The sequence below is a fragment of the Mastomys coucha genome, unplaced genomic scaffold (assembly GCF_008632895.1).
Source record: "Mastomys coucha isolate ucsf_1 unplaced genomic scaffold, UCSF_Mcou_1 pScaffold9, whole genome shotgun sequence".
Classification (NCBI taxonomy): domain Eukaryota; kingdom Metazoa; phylum Chordata; class Mammalia; order Rodentia; family Muridae; genus Mastomys; species Mastomys coucha.
In genome coordinates this window covers 104,795,605-104,811,365 of record NW_022196915.1, presented here as the reverse complement: position 1 = coordinate 104,811,365, position 15,761 = coordinate 104,795,605, and the positions used below count along the sequence as shown (strand labels likewise).

General features: G+C 39.7%; 1 long non-coding RNA gene across 1 annotated transcript; it reads right to left on the bottom strand.

Annotated features, from left to right (window-relative positions):
• Positions 1–4,207: 4,207 nt before the first annotated feature.
• On the bottom strand, positions 4,208–11,243 carry LOC116084681. Its single transcript, XR_004116217.1, has 2 exons — positions 11,020–11,243; positions 4,208–4,378 (listed from the first exon to the last, which is right to left on the bottom strand). It is a non-coding gene; the product is annotated as an uncharacterized LOC116084681 (long non-coding RNA).
• Between the last annotated feature and the right edge of the window lie 4,518 nt (positions 11,244–15,761).

The window sequence follows — 15,761 nt, the reverse complement described above, 5'->3', positions numbered from 1 at the left end:
GCCTTGTGAATAGGTCTTCTGGGAGACAGTGATAGCACTAAGTGAGAATTCTGCAGTGCTTATGCCTAAGAATGACTTCCTTTTCCTAGCAAAGAGTTAATCCATCACATTTGCCCATTTCTGATTGTTTACGGGAAGATTTGATCATGAAAGGCCAATGAGAGTGCTCAGGAGTCTGATTCTCCTTGTCTATCTAAATTACCATCTCAGCAGGTAAAGCGAACCAATTTACCTTGAGGCTTTCATCAAAGAAATCCATAGACAGTCAAGGAACCACATGTTAACAAGATAGTGAGTCCTGAAGTAGGAAAACAAACTAAAAAAGGCAAACTCAAAGTGAAATGTTTTGCTTTACGATAAGCTCCTATTCAATTCTGGAGGAAGAAAATAGCAAAGATGGCAATAGGAGAGATGTAGATATTTTGGTTAACAAAATATTAGATTAGTGTTTCCTGTTCTTTAGAATTAGATTTGGAAATGCTAAAATCACACAGGATAAACATCCTCAACTTCAGTCCCTTGGGTAGATGAACTATTTTGAGGTTAACAATAAGTAGTCAATTACATTCTCATCCAAAAGTGAGTTGAGAGCAGGGCACAGTTTCCCACATGGGCTTGATGAAAGACTTCTCTGTTACAACACAAGACAATCACACAAAACCTTACAGTCACTGTCTTTTGTGACTTCACTGTTGTGCCAGTCATGGTTCTATTGCTGAGAAGAAACACCATGACCAAGACAACCATGATAAGAAAAAGCATTTAATTAAATGCCTGCACACAGTTTAAGGGGTTTAGTCCGTTATCATCATGGCAGGGAGCATGGTGGCATGCAGGCATATGCTGGAGCAGTAGCTAGAAGTCACTGGGATTAGCATGGGTTTTGAGACCTCAAAGTCTACCCCAAGTAACTCCTCTAACACTTCAAAGTCCTTCTAGTGTTTTCCAATTATGCCACACTTAATGACTAAGCATTCATTCAATACATAAGCCTAGAGTCATTATTCAAGCCACCACAATTATTATGGTGGTACCTGATTGTCCAGCTGAACTCTCTTCATCTAGGATCATTGCAGGGTGTGTAGTACACTATAGACTCCAGCAATTCCTACATTTCCCTTACTCTCCCATCTACACTGGATGAAGAAAAGAACTGTGTGCTCAGTTAATATGACTACTTTTGTGGTAGAAAGCCTGACTCTTCAGGATGCCAAGGTCACTAGTGTTTTAACTTTCTATCATCTTAACTCCATTCTCACTAATTCAATGAATTGCTTCATTAACTTTTCCCTAGTCCATGTGGGGTAATTCTCCAGTAATTCCATAAGAATTGAATATAGGACAGATTTGGCAAGAAACAAAGTTGAGACTGGTCCTATATGGAGAACATACAGTGTTTGCCTTACGTTAAGGTCAGAAGTTAACCATAAACAAGGTTAGACTCCAAAGCACATGAAGAAGTACTTATAAAGGTGAAGTTGGGCTGAGAGAAATATTTTGGGTGTTGAGAGAACAAAGTTGTGTGGTCAAACTTGGGCTTCATCTTTGAAGTAACTGACTTCATTTTATATTAGATTCTAATTCTAGTATTGATCTGCTAAATAGTCATTAGGAGATTCTTTTTTTTCATCATCTGTGACCATTTCTAATTAGGAAACTAATTTATAATGCTTTGGTAATTCCACAGTGAATAAAAATAAAATAACTATAGAAAGCTCCACTGGGAAACAAGGTGAGGCAGGGGGGAAGTCTACAGGGAGGTGGAGGTTGTGGTACAGAGACCAGAGCATGAGCACTGGAAACAATGGCAACAAGATGCACTAGGGTTGTTGCTAGAAACTACTTTGGGTAATCTCATGAGTTTATAGCATATGATGGAGCTGGGGGCCAAGATGTTACAAATAGGAGGGTAGAATCTTCTCACAAAGTGAACTTCAGTTGGGATAAATTGAGCTGGTGGGGTGTAAGGAAGACATTTGGGTGTAGCTGTTCCTTAATTTATAAGTAGGAACTTAGCTAGCACTGTCTAGTTGTTACCCATCAGGAAATAGGTTATTATAGATTTTGTGGGATTTGTTTAAATTACCCAAAAAGAAATGTTTCACTCATTTTTCCATTGATGTTTTTGTTTACCTGATTCATTCATCAGGTATGTATCTATAGAGAGACCCTCTTGTGTGCATCAAGCTCAGTGTTACTAATAAGTGAAGAACATGCAGACACTTATCCTTCATTTTTAGGATTTTCAGCTTTTGGTACAGAATCAAAGATGGCAAGGAGGTCTCTGATCTTCAGTAGACTTAGCAGTCCAGACTTAGGCATGAGCTAGATGCCAGAGTAATGAGTTGGTGTGAAATCAGGTAGAGAAGATGGTCTTTGGTTGTGGTACAAGGAGAAGGGAAGACTGTCTCGGCTTAAAGGGTTTAGTAGGAAATGAAACACAGAAGAGTAACCTGGATACAAAATAATATAAGGAAGGTGGAGTATGCACACTCATGTTGTTGAAAGCTCCCATGAGGTTGTTCTAGTGGAAGAAGGAATAGTTTCTCCTGGGGTCCAAATTCTGAATTCTGAAAAGATTTAAAAACATTTAGAGTCATTCTGCCCAGATAGACCCTATTCTTTTAGCTTTGAGTTTAATACTGACAATGTCTAATGAATGTTTTGAAAGTGGGAAGGGAAGGTGCTTGTCCTGGCTGGTTCTGTGTGTCAACTTGACACAAGCTGAAGTTATCACAGAGAAAGGAGCCTCCTTTGAGGAAATGCCTCCATGAGATCCAGCTGTAAGGCATTTTCTCAATTAGTGATCAAAGAGTGGGAGGGCTGATTGTGAGTGGTGCCATCTCTGGGTGGTAGTCCTGGGTTCTATAAGAAAGCAAGCTGAGCAAGCCAGGGGAAACAATTTAGTAAGCAGCCAGTAAGTAGCATCCCTCCAAGGCCTCTGCATCAGCTCCTGCCTCCAGGTTCCTAACTGTGTGAGTTCCAGTCCTGACTTCCTTTGGTGATGAACAGCAATGTGAAAGTGTAAGCTGAATAAATCCTTTCCTCCCCAACTTGCTTCTTGATCATGATGTTTTGCGCAGGAATAGAAACCCTGACTAAGACGGTTCTCAACAAGAAACAATAGAGGAAAGTAATGGGAAGGCTTAAATTGTGATCACTGCGGACAGCAGATGGAGAAGGTGGTAGAATCCTGTGGAGCTTCTACAGATGCCATGCCAAGTCATAGATTAGTGAGTTTTATTAGTGCATATGGATGTGGGTTACCCTCTGGGCCATGGACAACCTTCCAGGGGCCCCACTGCCAAAGCAAAGTGTGTCTCCTTATCCAGCAGCCTTCAATTGCCAATATCTCCTTAGCTAGAGGTCGGGGTCCATTAGCTCCTCCCTTCTCCATGCTGGAGTTGTTAGCTGGCTTGATTTTGTGCAGATTTTGTGAGGTGTGCACAGCTTCTGGGAGTTTGTCTATGCAACAGCTGTGTCCCATCCAGAGGACAGCATCTTACAGCTCTACTCTCCATCTAATAAGCTTTAAGAAAATCGTTAATAACACCAAGCTGTGCCACATCATGGCATGATACCGAAGGCACCACACATCTTTTCTGAATTGTTTAATCTCATTTTAAGATGGCTGCCTCTCTTAGACAGCGAAGAAAGTGAAGACACTAGCAAAGTCTGAGCTAACACTTGTGTTCTGCTTCTGTATTCAGGTTGGGAGCTCTGAGGGATGGCAAGGGATCTTAGGCTGTGACTCACAGCTGTACACCGGGAAGCATCCATTACCAGTGGCTTCTCAGAAGAACAGTTATATACGCACTTCTGCTTGAAACTTAACTGGCAGGCTTCCTGGGAGTGATGGCCTGATTTGCAAGGATTTAATGACTTCTTGTCATCTAACACCTGTAGGGAGGCAGGCAAGGAGGGCATTAGCACCTGGCAGTGCCCTAGATAAAGGAAGTGCTGTGGATTTGCAAAGTCACTATCTCTCTTGCCCAGGAAATAACTTCGTGTTCTGGTGCTATATTCATTGGCACCTTGATGTGTAAGCCGCTAGTTGATCTTACTCAGAAATAGTTTAAAATTATATTCTTCAATTAAGAAAAAAAAAATGTGATCTATTCCCAAAGATTTCGCCTTGGTTTCCTTTGCAAACACCACAATGAGTTTAGCTGGTCATAAATTAACCTCGGAAACATTTACATTTCTGAGGTTCTGATAAAATTTTCATTTCTTTATTATTCTCCTCCCGCTGAACAAACATTATTCATAGGAACTGCTGATGTCCTGAAAGCAAGCCGTCTCCTCGGCTTTCAAACATTAATTTGTGAGGTCTTAATTTCCTCTTCATCTTCATGTCTTCTTATTTCACATGCAACAACTGTTTGAATAATTTAAATGATCAGACACAAGCAAGCATTTCCCAGAACTGTGAGAACTTTGGCTTTGAAACGTGTTTCTAACTTAGGGTGACAGATGTCAGGTGCTGGTCACTCCCCAGCCTACCTCCTTTTGCCACAGATATGCTGTTAAGGAGCATAATATAACATATTATTATAGATCACAACTGCAATGATGATATGAACCTGAAGTCACAGGTTATATGGAATGGAAAGATGCCATTACAGATCTACAATTAGAAGTAGGAAAACGAAAGCATATACATCTATGCAACTTCAAATCACAGGAAAATCAACCTGATGTGTTGGATTTGTTACATTGACTCCAAGGAAATCATTGCCTATCATAACAGAAAATAAAAGTGAAGGAAAAACACAGAAAGCTGATCCTCTAGGAATCATAGTAATTATCAATAATTACATTGATAATTGTAATAAATTTCAAACTAAAAGACAAAGATACATATCATGCGAAGAAAATTAAACTATATGTTTATTGTATATGAAGAAATGTTTAAAATAAAATAAAACTAAAATTTAGTGTAGTTCAGTGGTAAAAAATTGGCATACTATATGTACAAGGCCCTACTTTGATTCCCAATACTATAACATTAAAGTAATAATAATAATGATGATGATAATAATAATAATAATGATAGTACAGAGAAGTTAAGATAAAATGGTGTTAAACCATACAAAATATCATTTTAAACTTATAAGGATAGTTTCATTAATAAATGTTGTGGAAATAATGAACATGAACAGGTTATCAAACACATAAGTTAAAAATGGTCATTGATTATTAGATTCTCAATTATAATTGTAACATCTCTATCTCTGATAAGGTACATTTACATACACAAATAAATGTATTCTTTTTATTATTTTTGTTTTGTTTTGTTTTGTTTTGTTGGTTTTTTCAAGACAGGGTTTCTCTGTATAGTCCTGGCTGTCCTGGAACTCACTCTGTAGACCAGGCTGGCCTCGAACTCAGAAATCCACCTGCCTCTGCCTCCCAAGTGCTGGGATTAAAGGTGTATGCCACCACTGCCCGGCTAATAAATGTATTCTTATCATTGGTGCTAGTAGAGTTAAAACAATTGGATATAAAGATGTACAATACACTGTTATGGACTATGTAACTTTATATACATATATATTAGGTGACTGTGTATAACTTAATAAGGCTATATGATAATAGATATCATTTCCAGGCATCTATGAATATTTTTCCACAATAATCACATGCAGAGCTCTAAAGGAGACTCAATATAGTCCAAAAATTAAAAGTTGTGTAAGTAGAGATATTTGAACCCAATGTATTGGTTAAAAGTAATAAAACCAAAACAATTTGTTTCAAAATAAAGGAAAAGAGGATGGTTAACTGATGACACCAGCACATACTGGGACAACACCAGCACATACTGGGACGACACCAGCACATACTGGGACGACACCAGCACATACTGGGACAACACCAGCACATACTGGGATGACACCAGCACATACTGGGATAACACCAGCACATACTGGGACGACACCAGCACATACTGGGACGACACCAGCACATACTGGGACGACACCAGCACATACTGGGACGACACCAGCACATACTGGGACGACACCAGCACATACTGGGACGACACCAGCACATACTGGGACGACACCAGCACATACTGGGACGACACCAGCACATACTGGGACGACACCAGCACATACTGGGACGACACCAGCACATACTGGGATAACACCAGCACATACAGGGACGACACCAGCACATACTGGGATGACACCAGCACATACTGGGATGACACCAGCACATACTGGGGTGACACCAGCACATACTGGGACAACACCAGCACATACTGGGACAACACCAGCACATACTGGGACGACACCAGCACATACTGGGACAACACCAGCACATACTGGGATAACACCAGCACATACTGGGACAACACCAGCACATACTGGGACAACACCAGCACATACTGGGACAACTCCAGCACATACTGAGATGACACCAGCACATACTGGGATAAATTTTAATAGAAAGTGAATATAAAAATGATATGCTGCCGGGCGGTGGTGGCACAGGCCTTTAATCCCAGCACTTGGGAGGCAGAGGCAGGCAGATTTCTGAGTTCGATGCCAGCCTGGTCTACAGAGTGAGTTCCAGGACAGCCAGGGCTACACAGATAAACCCTGTCTCAAAAAAAAGAAAAAAAAATGAAATGTTAATAAAAATATACAAAGCTATAGTCGGTAAGAAATATTTGAAATGGAGACTTAAACATGAAATTAAAAATGACAGAAATTGAAGAATATTAAGCTGAGAAATCCACTTATAGATGTGAGATTAACCCAATGCTTCCACTGTGGAAATCAGTACGGGTACTTGTCAGATCCAGGAAGTGATCTCACTTTCCCGTTGTCTGTGACACACCACCCAGGGAGTCTAGGCCAGCATACAGCAAAGACACCTGCCTTTCATCCAGGTAAATTGCATTTACCTTAATTAGCCAAGCTTCGGATTCAGTCTAGATGTCTATCATTAGATGTAAGGGAGAAAGAAAATCAAGTTTTACACAGACAGAAAGCAGAAAGAAATAATGTCATTTGCAGGAGACAATGGATGGAATTGTCAACCCTGATATTACACAAGATATGTCAGGTCTAGAATGACAAATAGCACACATTATTTTCTGATATGTAGAACCTAGATTACTACATACACATGAACTCAAATATGTTACCTGAATGCTTTCAAAGATGCAAAAGTCTACTAGAAGAAGGGTGGACCAGAGAGGGTAATATGGAGTGGTGTATCAGGGAGTAAGACATACTCAAGAAACCATGTCATTATGAAGCTCATCAGTTTATACAAGGAAAGTACATTAATAACAAAATGTTTTAAAGGTTAATTTAGATATGAAACAAGAAAAAAGTATCTCTTACTATATATATGAATATTAAAATATATATGAATAATAAAATATGTATATATATATAATACAGTAATAGATACATATATTCATATGTACATGAATAGTAAAATGAAAATGTCATTAACAGGAATGAATAAGATTGAATAAGATGAGAATGTTTTATGAAAAAAGATGAAACAACTTTTAAAAATACTTGAACGTTAACTAGGAAATTTCTAGAATCTAGAAATGGCAAAAAAAAAAACAAAAAAAAACAAAAAAAAAAACCAAAAACCAAAAAAATCCAGACAAAAAAAGACTCAAAGGAAAGATTAAAAATGTAAGAGCAGCCACCTTTCTGGTAACTTGACCCACTGAGCTAACCTCTTTGAGCCATAAACAAGTGGAAATGTTGGATAAATATGTGAACATAACATCTTAAAACATAGCAGAGTCCAAAAGACAGAAGGTCAGTCTCTAAGCTCTAGAACAAAGAGAAAACCCAGGCAGAGGTGTGAAGGCCAGGCTAGTGTACTGCAGAGGAGAGATGGGATGAAGAACAAGTGGGAAGCTCTTGCGGAGTCTTGGGGGCAGGAGAAAGTACAGCGAGGAGGCGGGACCAGGGTGTTTCCAACAGAATTATCAGTTGTGCCCTTAAACATTTTAAAGCTGAATTAATCTTCTGGAAGTGGTTTTGATAAAAGACATGAACACTGCTTTTATGAAAGATTTCTAGTGTGGCCCAAGTCCCCAGCGTATGATAACTGTGTTGGGGAAGTGGCTCTCTGGTTGAGGATAAAGCTCACCTGGGAAACACCAGCCAATGGCCATCTTAGGAATGCTGGATGAGTCCGTCGCTCCTGGAGAAGGAGTAGGCTCTGAAGTGATGCATATTGTTTTCTTTAATTTAAGGGTAGATCTTTTTATTTTTTTCACAGATCTTTTTATTTAACAATATTGAATATTTCCTTTATAAGTTTTTGAAAGTTGCCACGAAAGCAGCCCATGTCTTCTCTGTAGGTGATATAAAATACGGATATGCTGGGTACGGTGACAGATGCCTGCAATCATGATTTCAAGGCTGAGGCAGTAAGACTGCATGGCGTTTGAAGCCAGCTTGTGCTATATAAGGATTTCCAGGCCAGCATGGACTACTTAGTAACAACAGCAAAACATATAGATGCTCCATAAGTATAGATATGTTCATTTCACTGACACCTATATTCTGGAAAATTAGAACTGACAACTACTAAAAGATGTAAGGATAGTAAAATTACATGTATCTATTAAAATTATATTTCATATCATGGTTAATATGTTAATATATGCATTTCCACTGCATGAATTCTATGATGCCAATTTCCCAAGACACATATTATTTAAAACTTTACTTTAATTGCTACTGCATAGAAATTTGGAAGTAGATCAAAACAATCTTAGATTTTATAATGTATGGATTCTAAATACCTTGTATTTTCCAAATTATCTAAAATCATCATAAAAATTAACATTGTTTACAAAGCAAATATACTGGATTATTTTGTTTTAACGGTTCACAAATTTATATTCTATATAATTATACTGACAGATTTTTCAATAAATCTGACACTTTTTCAGTGTTATTTTTGGCACAGTAATAAGCCATTTTATCACTATTTTATATTCCATGGGTTTTAGTTACTCATGGTTGATGGAACTCACAAATATTAAGTATTGTCTTCAGTAATCATGTTGTCTAGAATTGAAACACAGTCCAAGAATGGAATAGTGTGCCATTTTATATTTCACAGTTTTTAGTTACTCATTGTTAATGGAACTCACAAATATTGGTGTTCTCAGCAATATAGCCATATTGTCTAGTGTCAGAACACAGTCTGAGAATGGAGCTCTGTGAGGGGAATTCTGAGTACTTGTGAGGAAACTCCAAGAAAACAAGACCAGAGTCTGTGACATCAATTCTTCAAAACCATGGAATTGTTCTTCTGTGCCCCTCCCACATGAAGCCTAAGGAGAGAGTTCAGTTTAGACTATCTGGCAATTGTTATGTTTTTTTTTTTTTTTGCCTCTATGAAAAAACACGTTTTTGCCCTGTGCATCTTATCCTTGTGATTATATGTAGCTTGAACTTAAGAGAACTTTACTCTGTTGACTTTTCTTAACCTTCAGAGTATAAAATTATCTGATGCTCTGAACAAAGTTGCATGAGACTTAACTTTCATTTTTCCAGGTCCCAATGCCTTCAGAGTGGTAAAAATAGTCTAGAACTAGTGGGCACCCACGAGGAATGAAAAGAACCCATTTTTGGAGGTCTTTGCACCCTACTACACCATATACCTTTGTGGCAATATATGAAGAAACCAAGCTGAAGCTGAACTGTAAACATCTACCCCTGAATAGTGCCTAAGGTTCTCCTCCTGGACAAGAATAGATATCATTGGAGAATAGATATCAGTTATGAAACCTACAAACTACCATGTTAAGCTACCAGGCAAGAATTTCTCAGAGATGCAATAATGGTATAAATGTTATAGAGGTCGCCAGGTATTCTCTGAGTGGATGTGTGCCTACTACAAAAAATAAAAATAAAAAAATAAATAAAAAAAATAAAATAAAAATAAAAATAAATTCATGTTACTACTCTAAATCCAATCAAAAACTTATCCCTAAGAAGTGGGCCCTAGAGTGAACTTACTACTATTTTATTTTATTCTATTTATTTGCTAAATTGAAACAGCACTAAACTTCCTTCTCAATACTTACATTTATACCCATACACGAATGTATTTTATGTCTTAATTAGAGAAGTGTCTCTTTGTAATGAGCAACAGTGAATGTAGAGACTCATAGGTGCTCAAGTGAGAATGATTGAGTGCTGAGCCTTGATGCATTTAGTCCACCTTCTCTCATACTCAGAGAACATTGTATAAAAGTATCTAAGATATAGAAGATAGCAAAAGGGGCTAGGAAATGCTATTTTGGGGGTGTGACACAGCTTTGAACTCATGGTTTCATTGGGAACTGAAGTGGCCTCTACTGGGCCTGAATAAGATAGGGCCTGTCTGCAGTCAGTCATGGGCCAGGGAGGGCAGTATGAGGTTGAACCACTGTTTACTAGGTGGTTCTGGGAGAGAAGCAGTCATTGTCTTTGGTTGTAGGCTCACTACACAAGCCCCCAAAGGACAGTTCTAAACCCTTGATTATACATGCGCCTCCATCTAACTTCAGTGGGTCATAAAACAAATTAAAAAGTTGTGAATATGGAAAAGGGATTTATAAGGAAGAAGAGGAGGCTGGATAGGGAAGAAAGAAGATAATGGGGCTGGGGTGAATACCCATAATGTATCACATATATGCAAGAAATTGTTGAAGAACACATTTACTTAGAGAAAAATATGGAATGGAAAATTCTAGAGATAAATACTTCATTAGATATAAATTGGATACCATTCAAAGTAGTGTGATGAAATCTTGTACCTGATTCACCTTGCCTGGGATATGAATCACTGCATACAGAGTATTTATATATGTAAACTATCTTCCCATTAGTCTCCTAGCTGTATTAGCTACACTTCTCATTGCTCTGACAAAGTATATGACCAACAGCAACTTAAAGGAGGAAGGATTCATTTTGGTTGATGGATTGAAGGTGCAGTCCATTGTGGCAGGAAAGGCATGACCTCTGGAGTGGCTCTTACCTGTTGCAGCAGGAATATAACCAGCTTGTGCACCTCTAGATGAATTAAGGTGTAAAGAAATCATGCTTAGCTGGCACTCAGATATCTTTTCCTTTGTCACTTTTTGTCCAGCCTGAGACCTGAGCCAATGAGATGTTGACACTCAAATTTAGGTTGGATCTTGGCTTAGTTAATCCTCTTTAGAAGCACATCACAGACAAAACCACAAATGTGCCTCACTAATGCCCCTGTATTCTTACTCAGTCAGGTTGACATCATAGTAGGCATCACAATGGTCAGGCCCACTGCACTTGTATCTTGGTGCTGGGCTCAACTAATTCTTATTTTATCCAATAATAGTCCCAGAGATCAAGTAGTGGTTTGACAATTTTGAAATGTCAAAGAGAAACTGTAAGATGCCTCTTTTAAGTGAAAAAAGAATGAGTTGGGTGTTGTCATGTGTCCCCATAAATCCTAATACTTGTGTGATTGTGGGGGGTCAAGGCAGGGAGATTGCCTAGAGTTCAGCACTAGCCTAGAATACACAGCCTACAACCATGAAAAATTAAAAGTGAAAGTAGACCACTGAACTCTACGATAAGAATGAGATAGATGCATGTCTAATCTTCACCTACTTGGAATCTCTGATCATAGCTTTGAGGATAAGGGCTATGTGGTGGGAGACTGGTGTATTTCTAAGATAAATGGACGTAAACCTTAGAGTTTCTAGGTTTTTCTCTTACCTTAGATTTTCCTTAGAAGTCTGTAAAAGCCCCACGGTCTCTCTCTGTCTCTCTGTCTCTGTCTCCCTCTCTCTCTATCTCTTGTGTGCACATGTACGTGTGTGTGTGTGTGTGTGTGTGTGTGTGTGTGTGAGAGAGAGAGAGAGAGAGAGAGAGAGAGAGAGAGAGAGAGAGAGAGAGAGAGAGAGAGAGAGATTGAGATCTGTAAGCATGCATGCATCTGTGTGTACATCTCTGTGTCTCCACACATGTATGCCTGTCAGTGTATGGTTCTGTGTTCCGAGGGCATGAGATTACAAGTGTTTCATTCTCACTATTTTCTGGAACAGATCTTGAAGCTTTTACAGATGTTAGAAAGTCAAGTTCCCCTTTTATATGATTCCCATTAGAGAGGAATTTGGTCAAATGACATTTTCTTATGGATAAAAAAAAAAAAATCTCCCATAAGCAATACAGGAAACTGGAGTTTCAACTTCCATGGAAGAAAAAGAAAATGACAAATTGTATTACTTGAGGGGCTTGTATATGAGGGGAGTATTTCTACCCTGGAGTCTCCCTCTTTGTTACATTACAGGAGCTGTTTGTTTGTTTGTGTGTTTGTTTGTTTGTGTGTTTGTTTGCTTGCTTGCTTGACTCTCAACCACATCATGGTTTGATTGAGTGGACAGGATGGCATTAGCAGCCATTTTTGTTTGCTTTCCTTCTGGTCTAGCTTCCTCTTGACTTTCTTTCCCTTGTCTTTGGTGGGATTCCCAGGTCCTCTAATACACTCCTCATTCCCTGCACAAGTGTCATCCAGCCTTTATCTTCCCCCTCCCCCCAGCAGGTGGCATTCCTTGTTTTGTGTCCAATTTTAAGGTACTCAGAAGGGGTGATGCAGAGAAGCACAGTTTTAGAAGTTGATGTGTTTGAGAGCCTGTGAACAAGGCCCTGGCCTCACAGACTCTAAATGACTTCGAGACTCCTATTCCTCGTCTTTTATGGCTTTTAATGTTTCACATTTAATAACCACACTTATATCCATAGCATGACTTTCCAGAGTTCCACTAAGCTGATCCTGTGGATTGGATTTCCATAAATCCCTTGAAGTATTTAGCTTTTTTTTCATTTTTGTATCAAAGTCTGACAAAAACACCACGGAAAAGAATTATTCTTGACATCACAACAGTTTAATATGTTAACGTATTCATTAAATTGTGCTTCACATCAATGGGAATCCTCAGTTCTACAAACTATCATTTTTAAATAGCAATAAGAGCTGATAATGTCACAATATAGTTTCCTAATAACCAAGTTTATACATACTGCACAGAAACAAAAGAAAAAACACCTCCTAGGAGAAATAATTTGCATCTATTGAATGACTATCTTACATCTAAAATGGGGCACCAGATAAAGATTTCAATTTTTTCTAACATTGATTTGATACATTAAAAAAGATGGAGAAGAAGAAGGAGGTGGAAGAAAAAGGAGGAGAAGGAGGAGGAGGAGGAGGAGGAAAGAGAAGAGGAAGAAGGAGGAGGAGGAGGAGGAGGAGAAGAAGAAGAAGAACAAGAAGAAGAAGAAGAAGGAGAAGGAGAAGGAGAAGGAGAAGGAGAAGAAGAGGAATCAGAAGAAGCAAGCAAAATCCAGAAAGTACTTCTGGAAGGAAAATCATGGTCATATGATTCAAACAAAGCATGACAAGGAGATGGAGGATGTGTAGTCATGACTAAGTCACATAAAGCTGCTTGTCAGGACATTGTTTTCCCAGCAAGAGCCGGGGATTTGTAGCCCTGATCTCTGGCCTGCCATGAATTCCCACAGTTAGGCAGAACATAGATCTTAGACAGTCCCTGTCAGTGTGCTGAAAATAGACATTTGCAGTCTTTCCAGTGGAGATTGAAGAAGGCTGTCTCCAGAAACACCTGCATGTCTATGTCTGCAGATTCAGCATTCCATCAGGCTGCCCCAGTCCTCATCTAGAAGTGCAGAGGCTTGCAAGCCTTGCTGGCATTCACAACTGGCCAGTCCTCAGGATTCTCAGCACCTCTGCAGGGGAGGTCAGTTCTGTCAGTAGATTGGGAAGATGGGGCCATGGGTGTTCTGTCTGAGAGGCTACAAAATTCAGAATGCCCCTGTTTGCCCAGGAGGGCTCATTCAGTTTCAGAGAATTTGTCCAGATATTTCCTGGTGAATATGGCGAGAACAGAGCTGATGTTGGCTAGTGTCCACTAGAGATAGAATAGTATAAAAAGGGAAGCCAAAAGTGTTGAAGAAGAAACCACTGGATGCTCCCCAGAAATCATGAAGTAGGCAGAGCTGGCAGCCGTAGCCAGTCCAGCTACACAGCCTGGAGGCATTCAGGTGAAGTTCTGTCAACCAGCAGAGGCATGACAATGATGGAAAAGGAAATCCCAGAATGACGGATATGATCATATGAGTGCATTCTTGCCAGTGTCCAACACCGCTCTTTAATCCAATGCCTTTCCCCGGTCAGTGTCAGACCCTCCAGTCTGCCTGAGCCTCTGATCCTGTCTCATGGGTCACATCCCTCCTTGTGCTTTTCTAAGTGGCTAGAAGAATGTAGTCATGGGTTTCAGGGCTGCCCTTCATCCTGAGGACAAAAGCTGCATCCTCACCACGTTTCTAGATTACACCGTTGCCTGGCATGTATTTTAACCATCATCTTTCTCTCCTTGGGTGGTTTGCCTACCAAAGCCCTACTTTCTTCTATAGTTGTGATATGGTCCATAGTCCTCAGTCTCTGCTTGATCTGTCAGCCAGATGACAAATCTGGGAAAGAATCTGATATTCTGAGTAAAGTTGCTTGTTTACTACAGCTTACAGAACTTCTCTCCAGCGATGGGCAGAGGAACCCAGTGAAGAGCCAATAAAATATGTAAGAACTGTAACAATGTGTTGTTGATGAAACACCAGCGACACAGGGAAGTAGAGAGGTGGTAGCATATCATGAGCAGAGTTCCTATTGATCACCCCTTAAGATTTCCTAGGGAGTAGCTACTGATTCTGAATTTCTGGAAGGCAGAGTGCCCCACTGGAATTGTATGTTTATCCCCTCAGTCTGCATATTGGATTGTTTGGGGGTGGAATGGGGTTGGCATCCAGCTAGAGGTACTTGAGTGTCTCCCCTGAATTCATGTGCCGTTATCAGACTCCCCTCTACTACACTCTATCTGAACATTTCATTCTAGTGAGAGGCCCCGTCACTGGGGGCAGAGCTGAGAGTACACTAGACTGGTGCATGGCATTTTCTAGGTCACTGCAGCTCTACAACGAGTTGGAAAAAAGAGAGACAGAAATCAATAAAGACTTAGATTTCATATTCTTGCAATTCCCAGTCCCAGTACTGATGCCAGGCAGCATGAGTAGTGGGAAAAACTCCAAGGCAGAAAGACCAGGAGCTCTGAGCAACTTTCCTGTAAATGAATGAGAATTGGAAATCTTTTCAGCATCTCTGAATCCTCCTTCCAAATGATCAAATGTAAGAGAATGAAAATGCCAGGCAGTCTATCAGAACATAGGCAGGCCAAAGGAGATACTGCACAGAAATGGTTGAACAGCATTGAATGCTGACACAGCAAATTCTAATCTCATCCTATGTCAAATTAATGAGAAAATATATGATATTGAAAAGGACTTGTGTTTTTTATATCCTTTTATACTTATGGACTAATAATTTTTATCAGTATTAGTTTTCTGTTGTTTCTTTAACAATAGAGCTCCCCCACTTATCAAGACCGCTGGCAGTGAATAATAAATACATTTTCTAGTTTTTCTCTGTGGCTCTAGTTGCTAATGTTTAGATTCTAGCCAGTGAGACAGGACTGTAAGCAATATCTGCGATTCCCTCTGCTTCAACTCCACTATCTGAAGTGAAGGTAAGATGGCTGTGGCTACAGCAGCCACCGTGGGCCAGGAGGCGGATGTCGTGTTAGGATGAAGGGCAGGTGGCGGATGTCGTGCTAGGATGAAGGGCAGGAGGCGGATGTCGTGTTAGGATGAAGGGCAGGAGGCGGA